General features: G+C 40.8%; 1 protein-coding gene and 1 pseudogene across 1 annotated transcript in view; one reads left to right on the top strand and one right to left on the bottom strand.

Moving 5' to 3' along the window:
- Positions 1-12,484, bottom strand: part of VKORC1L1 (vitamin K epoxide reductase complex, subunit 1-like 1) — a 147,544-nt gene that overhangs the window by 43,094 nt on the left and 91,966 nt on the right. The window lies entirely within an intron of this gene.
- LOC106727098 lies at positions 6,471-7,240 on the top strand (annotated as a pseudogene).

The raw sequence follows: 12,484 nt of genomic DNA, 5'->3' as shown, positions 1-12,484 counted from the left end.
CCCGCACCGTGCACAAATTTCGTGTACCGGGCCACTAGTATATGTATATATATCTACACACACATATTTGCATGACACTATTTATAGCAGCTTAAATCATAATTGCCAAAACCTAGAAATACTCAAAAGAAAATGACAACCACACAATGGAACTAAGCAATGATAAAGTAATTGCCAGGCTGGTGTGGCTCAGCGGTTGAGCATCGGCCCAGGAACAAGGAGCTTGCTGGTTCAATTCCTGGTCAAGGCACATGCCTGGCTGCGGCTCAATCCCCAGTGGGGGTGCATGCAAGAGACAGCCAAATAATGATGTTCCTCCCTCATCGGTGTTTCCATCTCCCTTCCTCTCTCTCTAAGGAAAATAAAAAATAAAAAAATAACATATTTTAAAAACTAAATAAAAGAGTAACTGATAAAACCAATAACTTGGATGCACTGCAAAAACAAACAAAACCATTATGCTGAGCAAAAAGAGCCAGACACAAAAGAGCACACGTTCTTATGAGCCCATTTTCATGAAGTCCAAGAATAGGCAAAACAAATTTATAGAGGTGGAAGTCAAAATAGTATGTCAAGCCCTGACTGGTGTGGCTCAGTGGTACAGCAATGGCCCTTGCACCAAAGAATTGCAGGTCTGATTCCCAGTCAAGGCATACCTGAGTTGCAGGTTCATTCCTGGGGCACTCAGGGCGTAATGTGGAGACAACCAATTGATACCTCTATCTCACACTGATGTTTTTCTCTCTCTCCCTCCCTCCCTCCCAACCTCCTTTCCACTCTAAAAAAAATAATAAAAATCAATAATCAATGGAAAAAATATCCTCAGGTAAGGATTAACAACAACAACAAAAGAGTATGCCAGAATAACAATTTCTGATTAGAAAGAAGTATGAGTGAACTTTCTGGGATGATGGCAATGTTCTCTATCTTCATCTGGGTAACAGTAATGTATATATAAAAAAGTCATCAACCTATATATTTTAAGATTTTTGCACTGTATTGTATATAAAAATATACCCCAATTACACATAAAAATCCATTACATATATATATATCAGGAGATTAATAAAATTTGACAGATTGACAATTCTAATGCTTGGTAATGAGGCAGAAAAACAGGAATTCTTATAGTACATTGCTAGCAGGAATCTAAACTAGTGCAACCACTTTGGAAAACAGTCTGGCATTACCAACAAAAATTGAAGATACACAAAAATGTTCAGAGTAGCATTATTCATAATTGCTGCAAAGTGAAAACAAGTTAAATGTCCATCTGAAAAAAAAAGAATGAATTGATATACTCATATAATAGAATATTCAGCAATGACAAACTACAGCTCCATAAAGCATGAATAAATATCACAAAATAATGTTGAGTGAAAGGAGCCAGAGTAAAGGATATAAACTATATGGTTCCATTTATATAAAGTTGAAAAAGTAGGCAAAATTAAACTAACAAATTTGGATGCAACCTTAGGTAGAAAAATAAGAAAGTAAATTATCATAAAATTCAAGACACAGGTTACTTTTAAAAAGGAGAAGGGAATTTAAGGAGTCCTGACAATCACCTATTTGATGACCTGAATGTTGGTTGCAAGGGTTATGCTTTGTAATTATTTCAGCAAAAATTTAAAAAATGTGTGTGTGTACACACACACACACACACATATGCAAAGCTCAATGATTTTTCTGTATGTGTGTTACAAATCAGAACAAAAAAGGTTTAAAAAAAATCTATTGGAACTGGTGACTGGTTGGATTTGGTGGGGGTAGGGGAGGGTTAAGAAACAACCAAGGACAACTCCCAAGTGTCTGACTTGCACAACTGCTTGGGTGATTATGCTTTTCACTTGAGATAGAAAACATGTTGGATATGTTAAATTTACAGTACTTTTGAGACACCCAAATAGAAATGTCCGGGTGGCAATTAGATACGCAGAACTAGAGCTAAAAGACATCCAGGCTTGAATATAAATTTTTAATTCATCCATAAGTGAATCCATCAATGTGAATGTGACTAGGAAAGAAGACTGTCAAGAGTGTAGGGCTGATTCCGAGTACATCAACATTTAATGGGCAGGTACAGGGGGATAAGCCAGTAAAGAAAACTGAGAAGGAACAAAGTGGTAGGAGGAAAATTAAGAACTTGTCATGAACCATTAAGCAAGGGAAGAATTGTCTCACGAGTAATAAGTTATTCACTGCAGGGTTATGCATAGTTAAGAAAAAATATGGGTTATGTGCAATACTCAACAAGCCAGTTTTTACTCCATCTCTTTCTGGTTAATTTGAGACAAGCAACAACCCAAGAGAGAATACTTCTGAGAATGGCTGAAACTTTTTGTAGTCTTGAGAAGTGAGAAATCAAAACCCCAGAAGAGGACAGATTTGAGAGGACTTATTGGGTCTGTGTGCTACTGGGTAGAATCATCACTAAAAGGTTAGCACACAGGCCCAGGCTCACTTTTCTGCTCCTTTCCTGTGACTGAAGTGGTATGAGAAGCCTTCAAGAGAGGGCTTTTCCCTCTCCAAGTGAGAGCCAGGGCCAAACCTACTACTTGGACAGAAAAGGCCTGAGGCAGGTGGCCAAGGCCAGATCAGCAGTCAGCCAGAGCAAATGGGTTCTCTCTGGTTACATGGCCCTGAGCACTGATAGAAATTAATTAGAGCAGGCGTTGTTCACATCACAAGGAAAGATCTAGCTGTTTGAGAATTGGGGAGGTGTAGGGGTCCCATCTCATAGCCTGTTACAGTTTGAAACAAATTAAGCTTCACTACATTTTAAAAAGAGCATCTCCACATGAGCAACTGGGCTCATTCTAGCCTTCATCTTAGAAGAGTTTGGTACCAAAGGCCTAATTAAGAATGAAATGCAAAGCATTTGGGGTTTTCATTTGTCAGTACAATTTTAAATACAAATCTCTCTCGCAGGGACCCTACAGAATTGAAAATATGTGGCTGTTGACTGAAGAGACTTCTAATATTCCTCAGATCCCCAACTGAAATACCATCATAAAATTTCTCAATTTCTAGCACTACATAAATCACATGCAAAATAAAACCAAAATGGGCATACAGATTAAAATCGCATCAGATTAGCAACTCCAAAATAAATAGAAATATACAATATTTTTGTTCCTTAATGGGAAGATTTAGGTGAAGAGTAACTCCTTCCAAAATTCATTTATAAATTCAGTACAATTCTAATGACAATCTCATGGGGTTTTTTTCAGAACTCATTAAAATAAATTTTAAAATTCTCCTGAAACAGTAAATACATGGAAATAGCCAGGGAATTTTTGAAAATGAGAATATTTGCCCTATCCGATATCAAACTTACTATATAAAGCCACACGGGAGAAGGAGATGGTGGTCATGGAATTGTATGGAAACATAAACAATTATCAGTGGAACAGAACTGATAATCCAGCAAGAGGCCCTAGGTATATAAGGAAATGCTTATGGCATTTCAAATATGGCCAAGTCAACAAATGGAAATAGGCAAAAACCTATCAATTTAGAAAAAAAAAAACAAGATCCCTTCCTCACACTAGATACAAAAGTAAATTCCACACAAATTAAAAGAGATATGAAAACAAATTTTTTTTTTAATATTTTATTGATTTTTTACAGAGAGGAAGGGAGAGAGATAGTTAGAAACATCGATCAGCTGCCTCCTGCACATCTCCCACTGGGGATGTGCCCGCAACCCAGGTACATGCCCTTGACCGGAATCGAACCTGGGACCTTTCAGTCCGCAGGCCGACGCTCTATCCACTGAGCCAAACCGGTTTCGGCTGAAAACAAATTTTAATACCTTTAAAACAATATTTGGAATGGTATGTTTTGCACAAGATTAAACACACACACACACACACACACACACACACACCCAAAAGCTACAAATAAATCAAAGATAGAACCACATAATGTTTAAACTATATGGGGTCAAAATGGTGGTGTAGATAAGTAAGGTACTCGAGTCTTCTCATAAGCACATCAAAATTACAACTACAGAACCATTATTCAGAGCCACCTGAAATCTAGCTGAATGGAAGTCCTACAACTACAGCTGGTCCTACACCCACGTGTGGCAGTTTAAAATTGAGAGCGATATCTTGGCTGTGGAGGTCCCCCCTGAGAAAGAAGCAAGAGTTCCCAGCTTCATACCAGGCCTCCCAGCCCGGATATCTAGAACCAGTAAGAGAAGTCCCCATAACTTCTGACTATAAAAACCAGCAGGAATTCTGGCTGAGACTGAGGGCTGCTGGGTCCCAGTCAGTTCTTCTTAAAGGGCCCGTGCAAGGACTTAAGACTCACTCCGTTGGAGCTCCAGCACTGGCTCAGCAGCTTGAAAGGAACCAGACACATATGGGGAGAAACTGAATTGTCTGCCATCAGAGAGCTAGGGGCACAGCTTTAAGCCAGAAAAAGTGCTGGCAGAGGCCATTATTCCTTTCCTGAGATCCTATCCCCGCCGCCAGGCAGGCTCCATATCTGAGTCTCCATCAACCTGGCTCACACTGTTCGTACCACCCTGGTGATACCCTGACACTGCCCCACCCAACTTGGGGGCCCACCCAAGCTGTTTTCAGTAGTTTTTCCATACAAATGACCTCTCTCGCCTCATGCCTTGAACTTTCCGAAAATCTCTCAAATAAGCAGTATTTGGCCTCTGTATACCTCATACCTCTTGCTAAGTGACTCCAGGCCTGACACTAGCAGCAGCCAGACTTGGTTCGTAGCATGGCCTCTCCTGGGCACCTCCAAACCCAGCACAAGGAGTAGCCATCTGCAGACAGATACCTCTATAGCTCAAGTCCAGTAGCCCCAGGCAAGGCACAGGTGGTGGCTGACCTTGCAACTCCCAGGAGGCCCCAGAACCAGCACAGCTTCAGACCATGCTTGATCACAACCCTAACACCTACAAGAGCAACACACTCAATGGGTGGGCTCAGTGAACACCAAAGCCCCAGTGAAGAAAGTCCTACTCCGTAGGGTCAGTGCCTATACAGCAACTCCTGTGCTGTAGTTGCAGCAGGTTTTCGCAACCAATTAGCCTGGGGGACAATCCCTCACAGTGACACCAACAGCAATTAAAGCTTAACTACAACAGGACAGGGCACACAGGGCACACAGCTCACACAGGAGTACACCAGGAGTGCCCAGCTTAGGTGACTGGGGAGACTGTACCACTGGGTCATACAAGAGACCTACTACATACGGCCACTCTACCTAGTCTGGGAAATAGCAGCACTACCTGATACAGTGATTCCCAAAGTGGGCGCTACCGCCTCCTGGTAGGCGCTGCAGCGATCCAGGGTGGGCGGTGATGGCCACAGGTGCATTTGGGGGCGATGAGTAACTGCTATGAAAATTTAAAAAAAATTAATTTCCAGGGGCTGAGTAATATTTTTTCTGGAAAGGGGGCGGTAGGCCAAATAAGTTTGGGAACCACTGACCTAATACATAGAAGCACAGAAATGTGGAGGCAAAGAAACAGGTCTCAAAGGAAAGAACAGGAGAAATTTCCAGGAAAAGAACTAAATGAAATGGAAGCACGCAAACTACCAGATACAGAATTCAAAACAATCGCTATAAGGATGCTCAAGGAACTTAGTGAGAACTTCAACAGCATAAAAAATCAGTCAGAATGAAGGTTACACTAATTGAAATTAAGAATAATTTATAAGGAATCAACAGTAGAGTAGATGAAGCTAAGAATCAAATTGGCAATTTGGAATATAAGGAAGCAAAAAACACCCAACCAGAACTGCAAAATGAAAAAAGTATCCATATAAAGATAATGTAAGAGGCCTCTGGGACAACTTCAAGCATACAACATTCGCATCATGTGGGTACAAGAAGAAGAGAGAAAGAAAAACTAAAAATCTATTTGAAGAAATAATGACAGAAAACTTCCCTTACCTGGTGAAAGAAATTGACATACAAGCCCAAGAAGTCAGAGAGTCCCAAACAAGAGAAACCCAAAGAGGCCCATCATAATTAAAATGCATACGGTTAAAGACAAAGAGAGACTCTTATAAGTAGCAAGAGAAAAAAACAGTTACCTACAAGGAAACTCCCATAAGACTGTCAGCTGATTTCTCAACAGAAACTTTGCAGGCCAGAAGGGTGTGGCAAGAAATATTCAAAATGATGAGCACGACCAGAATGGCTCAGTGATTGAGCATCAACCCATGAACCAACCAGGTCTTGGTTTGATTTCCGGTCAGGGCACATGCCTGGGTTGCAGGCTCGATCCCCATTGGGGAGTGGGGGTGGGGAGGAACGTGCTGAAGGCAGCCGATAAATGATTCTCTCTCATCACTGTTGTTTCTCTTTCTCTTTCTCTCTCTCTCTCTCTGCCCCTCCCCCTCTGAAATCAATAAAAATGTATTTTTAAAAAACTATTCAAAGTGATGAAAAGCAAGGACCTACAACCAATATTACTCTACCCAGCAAAGCTATCATTTAGAATAGTAGGACAGATAAAGAGCTTCCCACACTCTGCCCACGTTCCCTGAGGCGGCTGCGGAGGAATCTGCTAGGCCTTGGGGTGGTTCCTGGTGACCATGGCCTTCACCCTGTACTCGCTGCTGCAGGTGGCCCTGCTCTGGGTCAACACCATCGTCGGCTGCAGGAGGAGCGTTTCCTCAAGAACATTGGCTGGGGAACAGACCAGGGAACTGGCGGGTTTGGAGAGGAGCCAAGAATTAAATATCAACTAATGAACCTTATTCGATCTGTAAGAACCGTAATGAGTGCCATTGATAATAGTAAACTCAGTTGCAATTGTATTGCTTTTACTATTTAGGTGAAGGTCAATGGAGGAAATGGAGACTCAGAGGAGCTGCCAGCAGAAGTTATTACTTTGATCTTTATTGGAATATACATATCTTAGCTGGCTGTCCCTGGACTTGACCAAAAATGTAAATATGATAATAAAACTAGAGTCCCTATTTATCTGATTCTTAAAAATGTTGCACTTAATAGTTTCATTATAAAAAGATCAGATCATCAGAGGCAGCAATTATCCAGGATTGGAATACATTTGATTGCTGACTGTTAATAAAAGTTTGTGCTATGGTAAAGATTGTTCAAAGGGTGCAGGACTGTCACTTCTGTGTTTTTAGAGCTTTTTCTCTCACTTCTCAGGGATGATTTTTATTTATTTATTTTATTTATTTATTTTTTTTTTTCTGGTGCCCTTGATTGGAATCGAACCTGGGGCCCTTCAGTCTGCAGGCCGACGCTCTATCCACTAAGCCAAACCAGTCAGGGCAGGGATGATTTTTTTTTTAACTTTTGAAGTTCCTTGTGACTTAGTTATGTTGCTCGGAGAGTGATTATCCTCCTAGATAAAACTTAAAGGATTTAAAAAAGTAATTACTACATATAAAGTGATAAATAGGTAATTGGGATGAATTTATTTTGAACTCTTTGGTTAAATATTTTGTCTATACTGTCTTGGCTATGAAAAATTCAAATTTACAGTAACTATCAAGGAGCAATACAGTCTGACTTTAGGAAGATTTATAATTTTGTAAGTCAGTCACATGGCAATTGTGTTTTTGTTTTAAATTATTTTCATGCATTTACTATTTTAGTAATCGGTCTAAATGATAAGACCAGATCAGTATCTACATATTTTCATTGGTAAAAAAGTCTATACCCTTTTACCATGACTTATTTTTTTAAATCAGCATAAACATTAGCCTCTAAGAGCAATCCTAAACAATCACAATTATAAACTATACTATGTAATAAGACTTATCAAGGTAAGACTTTATTGTGAAGCATTTACCTGTCCCAAAAGTATCATGTTTCCATTTCTTGGAGTACTACATTAAGGAGTGTGAGTCTTAATTTTATTTCCATTTGTCACTAGGGCATTCATGCTGGGTAAGTTTTGTTTTGTCTTGTTTTTATGTCTTAGACCCGTGGTCGGCAAACTGAGGCTCGAGAGCCGTATGCGGCTCTTTGGCCCCTTGGGTGTGGCTCTTCCACAAAATACCGACTTCTGCGCATGGGCCACGAAGTTTCAGTCGCACTGTACGTGTGCGCCTGCACGTGGTATTTTGTGGAAGAGCCACACTCAAGGGGCCAAAGAGCCGCATGTGGCTCGCGAGCCGCAGTTTGCCAACCACTGTCTTAGATCATTCTGTATTTTATTCATCCCATAATACAGTTGGGTTTTTTAAAAATATATTTTATTGATTTTAGAGAGGAAAGGAGAGGGGGAGAGAGAAACATCAATGATGAGAGAGAATCATTGATTGGCTGCCTCCTGCATGCCCCACACTGGGGATTGAGCCCACAACCCAGGCATGTGCCCTTGGCCGAAATCGAACCCGGGACCCCTCAGTCTACAGGCCAATGCTCTATCCATTGATCCAAACCAGCTAGGGCCCATAATACAGTTTTATGCAGAAAGATTAAAACTATGTAAATGTGTTTTGTTTTTTACGAGAAATTATGGATTATAATATTTAAAAGGGGTAGAATTACATCTTTGTTTATAGCACAATGTTTGTAAATAAAGTAAAATTTCCAAGTCAAAAAAAAAAAGCTTCCCACACAAGAAAAAGCTAAAGGAGTTCATCATCACCAAACCAGTATTACATGAAATGTTAAAGGGCCTTCTTTAAAAAGAAGAAAAAAAAAGATGAACAAAATGGCAATAAATGCATATCTATCAACAATTCAATCTAAAAAAACAACAAAAAAAGGATGAAGCAGAACAGAAACAGACTCATGGATGCAGAGAACATTTGACAGTTGCCAGATGGGAGGGGGTTTGAGGGAATGGGTGGAAAAGGTAAGAGGATTAAAAAATACAAACTGTTGTTACAGAATAATCACAGGGATATAAAGTACAGCACAGGCAACATAGTCAATGCTATTCTCATAACTATGTATGGTGTCAGGTGGATACAAAGTTTATCCGGATGATCACTTAGTAAGATATACAATGTCTAATCACTGTTGCACACGTGACACTAATATACTATTTCATGTCAACTATAATTGAAAAATAAAAAAAAGATTTTAACGGGTTTTTTTTTAAGTTTAACCTATATGAATAAAGATAAACAAAATTAAAAGAAAAGTGAGATACTAGGAGAAAATATGTATAACACATATAACAAAGAATTAACTAATGTATCTAAAATCCTCTTACTCAGTCAAGATGGGGGCATAGTTAAACAGGCACTAACATCCTCCCACAACCACATTATAAAATACAACTAACCACAGAACAACCATCATTCAGAACTGCCTAAAATCTCGCTGAATGGAAGCCCTACACCTAGAGAATTAAAGAAGTAACCACATTGAGACTGGTAGGAGGGTTGGAGGCACGGAACAGGCTGGTCCAAAATCCACATGTGGCGTTTTTTAAGGGAAGGATACCTTGGCTGAGTAGGTTTCCTGTGAAGAGCAAGTGTGGTCCCAGCCCCACACTAAAACCACCAGCCCAGGATGCCAATGTCAGGAAGAGAGATCTCCCTAAGTTCAGGCTGTAAAAACCAGCAAGAATTGTAGCTGAATGGATACAGAGGCTGTGGAAGTCCAAGGTGTTCCACTTAAAGGGCTGGAGCATGGACTTCCTTGGACTCACTCCCTCCGAACTCCAGCGCTAGGGCAGCAGCTTAAAAGGATCCAGGGACATAGGGGGAGTAACCACCTTGTCTGGCATCAGGATAAGAACTTGGGGGCAGCTTTCTCCCAGACAAAAGTGCTGGCAAACGTCACTGTCCTATGCTGAGACCTCCCCTGACAAAGAACCGACTAACAGGTGCCATATCTGAGTTTCCATCAACCTGTCTCACACTGTTCACCTGGCCTTAGTGACTCCCTGAGACCTCACCCCACCCAAGCTGTTTGCAGTGGTCTTTCCATATGAACAGCTTGTCCTGGCTCAGGCTTCAGACTTTTTTAAAATCTCTCAAACAAGTAGCAGCTGGCCTCAGCATGCCATATAAATCTCAATAAGAGGCCCCAGGCCCAGCACTAGTAGCGGCCTGCCTTGGCCTCTCCTGGACACCTCCAAACCCCACACAAGTAGCAGCCATCTGCAGATCACTCTGTAGCTCATGCCAGGTGGCCCCAGGCAGGGCTCAGGCAATAGCTGACTTTGCACCCTCCAGGAGGCCTCAAAGCCAGTGCACCCCATGGTCAGCTTCAGAGCACACCTGATTACAACCCTACCACATCCACTACCAACACATGCTCAAGAGGCAGGCTTGCAGAGCACCAAAGCCCCACTGAAGCAAGTCCTGCTCCATAGGGGTGCCTCCTGCACAGCAACTCTCCCACTGTAGCAGCTGCTGGTCCACACAGCCAACTGGCCTGGGGGTCAATCCCTCCCAGTGAGGCCAACAGCAAGCAAGGGTCAACTACAGTGGGAGAGTACACACAGGAGTGCACCTAGAGTGCCCAGCTCAGGTGACTGGGGAGGCTGAGCCACTGGGGAGGCCGTACAGGACACCTACTACACAAGGCCACTCTACCAATTCCAGGAGACATAGCAGCTCTACCTAATACATAGAAATAAACACAGGGAACAACCAAAATGTGGAGACAAAGAAAAATGTGCCAAACGAAAGAACAGAAGAAATCTCCAGAAAAAGAACTAAGTGAAATGAAAACAAGCAAACTACCAAATTCAGAGATTAAAACAATAGTTATAAGGATGCTCAAGCTTCAAGGAATTTAGTAACATTTTCAAGGAACTTAATGACAACATCAAGGAACTTAGAGAGAACATCAATGACATAAAAAAGGACCAGTCAGAAATGAAGTATACACTATCTGAAATGAAGAATAATTTACAGGGAATCAACAGTAGAGTAGAGGACACAAAGAATCAAATCAGCAATTTGGAATATGAGGAAGCAAAAAACCCCCACCCAAACAGCAAAAAGAAAAAAGCATCCAAAAATATGAAGATAGTGTAAGGAGCCTCTGGGACAACTTCAAGCATACCAACATTTGCATCATAGGGGGGCCAGAAGAAGAAGACAGGGAGCAAGAAATTGAAAACCTATTTGAAGAAATAATGACAGAAAACTTCCCTTACCTGGTGGAAGAAATAGACATACAAGTCCAGGGAGCACAGAGTCCCAAACAAGAGAAACTCAAAGAGTCCCACACCAAGACATATAATTAAAATGCAAAAAGTTAAAGGCAAAGAGAGAATCTTCTAAGTAGCAAGAGAAACGCAGTTAGTTACCTACAGAAGGGCACCCATAGGACTGTTGACTCATTTCTCAACAGAAACTTTGCAGGCCAAATAAGAAGGTGGCAAGAAATATTCAAAGTGATGAAAAGGCAGGACCTACAACCAACATTACTCTACCCAGCAAAGCTATCATTTAGAAATGAAGGTCAGATAAAGAGCATCACAGACAAGCAAAAGCTAAAGGAGTTCATTACCACCAAACCAGAATTACATGAAATGTTAAAAGGTCTTCTTTAAGAAGAAAAAACAAACAAACAATAAAATGCAATAAATACATATCTATCAACAATTGAATCATAACCCATGGAAATAGACAATGGGATGGTGAAGGCCTGGGGTTGGGCGGGATCCGTGTGGAGGGGTGCAATTGGAGGGAAGAATCAGGACAAGAACTGGGTTATGGCAGGGGTGGGGGGCATCTTTCTTCCAGACAAAAGTGCTGGCAAATGTCACCGTCCTATGCTGAGACCTTCCTCACCAAAAAAACAACTGATAGACACCATATCTCTGAGTTTCCATCAACCTGGCTCACACTGTTCGCCTGGCCCTAGTGATTCTCTGATACCCCACCCCACCCAAGCTGTTTTACTGTACATCTGTAATACTCTCAACAATAAAGATTTTAAAATAAAATAAAATCCTCCTGCTACCAATAAGGTAAAAAAAAGACAACCCAGAAGGCAGAAAACATGAAGGTATAAACAGGTAATATCCAGAATACAAATATTCATTAAACATAGATCTGTACAAAAATTAGGTTACAGACTCATCTAATGTAGAGATACACTACATTCTAGATAAGTGATGGCGAACCTTTTGAGCCTGACGTGTCAGCATTTTGAAAAACCCTAATTTAACTCTGGTGCCGTGTCACATATGGAAATTTTTTGATATTTGCAACCATAGTAAAACAAAGATTATATTTTTGATATTTATTTTATATATTTAAATGCCATTTAACAAAGAAAAATCAACCAAAAAAATGAGTTCGAGTGTCATAGGTTCACCATCACTGTTCTAGATGATTAAGGAATTTTTTTCAAAACTAAAAATTAGAAATACACATTCATCTGATATCAGAATGAGAAATGCTCTTGTAAACTTAAAACATATTAAAAAATTACAAAGAGCCCTAACCGGATTGGCTCAGTGGATAGAGCGTCGGCCTGCGGACTGAAAGGTCCCAGGTTCGATTCCGGTCAAGGGCATGTACCTTGGTTGTGGGCACATCCCCAG

The sequence above is a fragment of the Myotis brandtii genome, unplaced genomic scaffold (genome assembly GCF_000412655.1).
Source record: "Myotis brandtii unplaced genomic scaffold, ASM41265v1 scaffold363, whole genome shotgun sequence".
Lineage (NCBI taxonomy): Eukaryota > Metazoa > Chordata > Mammalia > Chiroptera > Vespertilionidae > Myotis > Myotis brandtii.
This window is presented reverse-complemented; position numbering and strand designations above follow the sequence as displayed.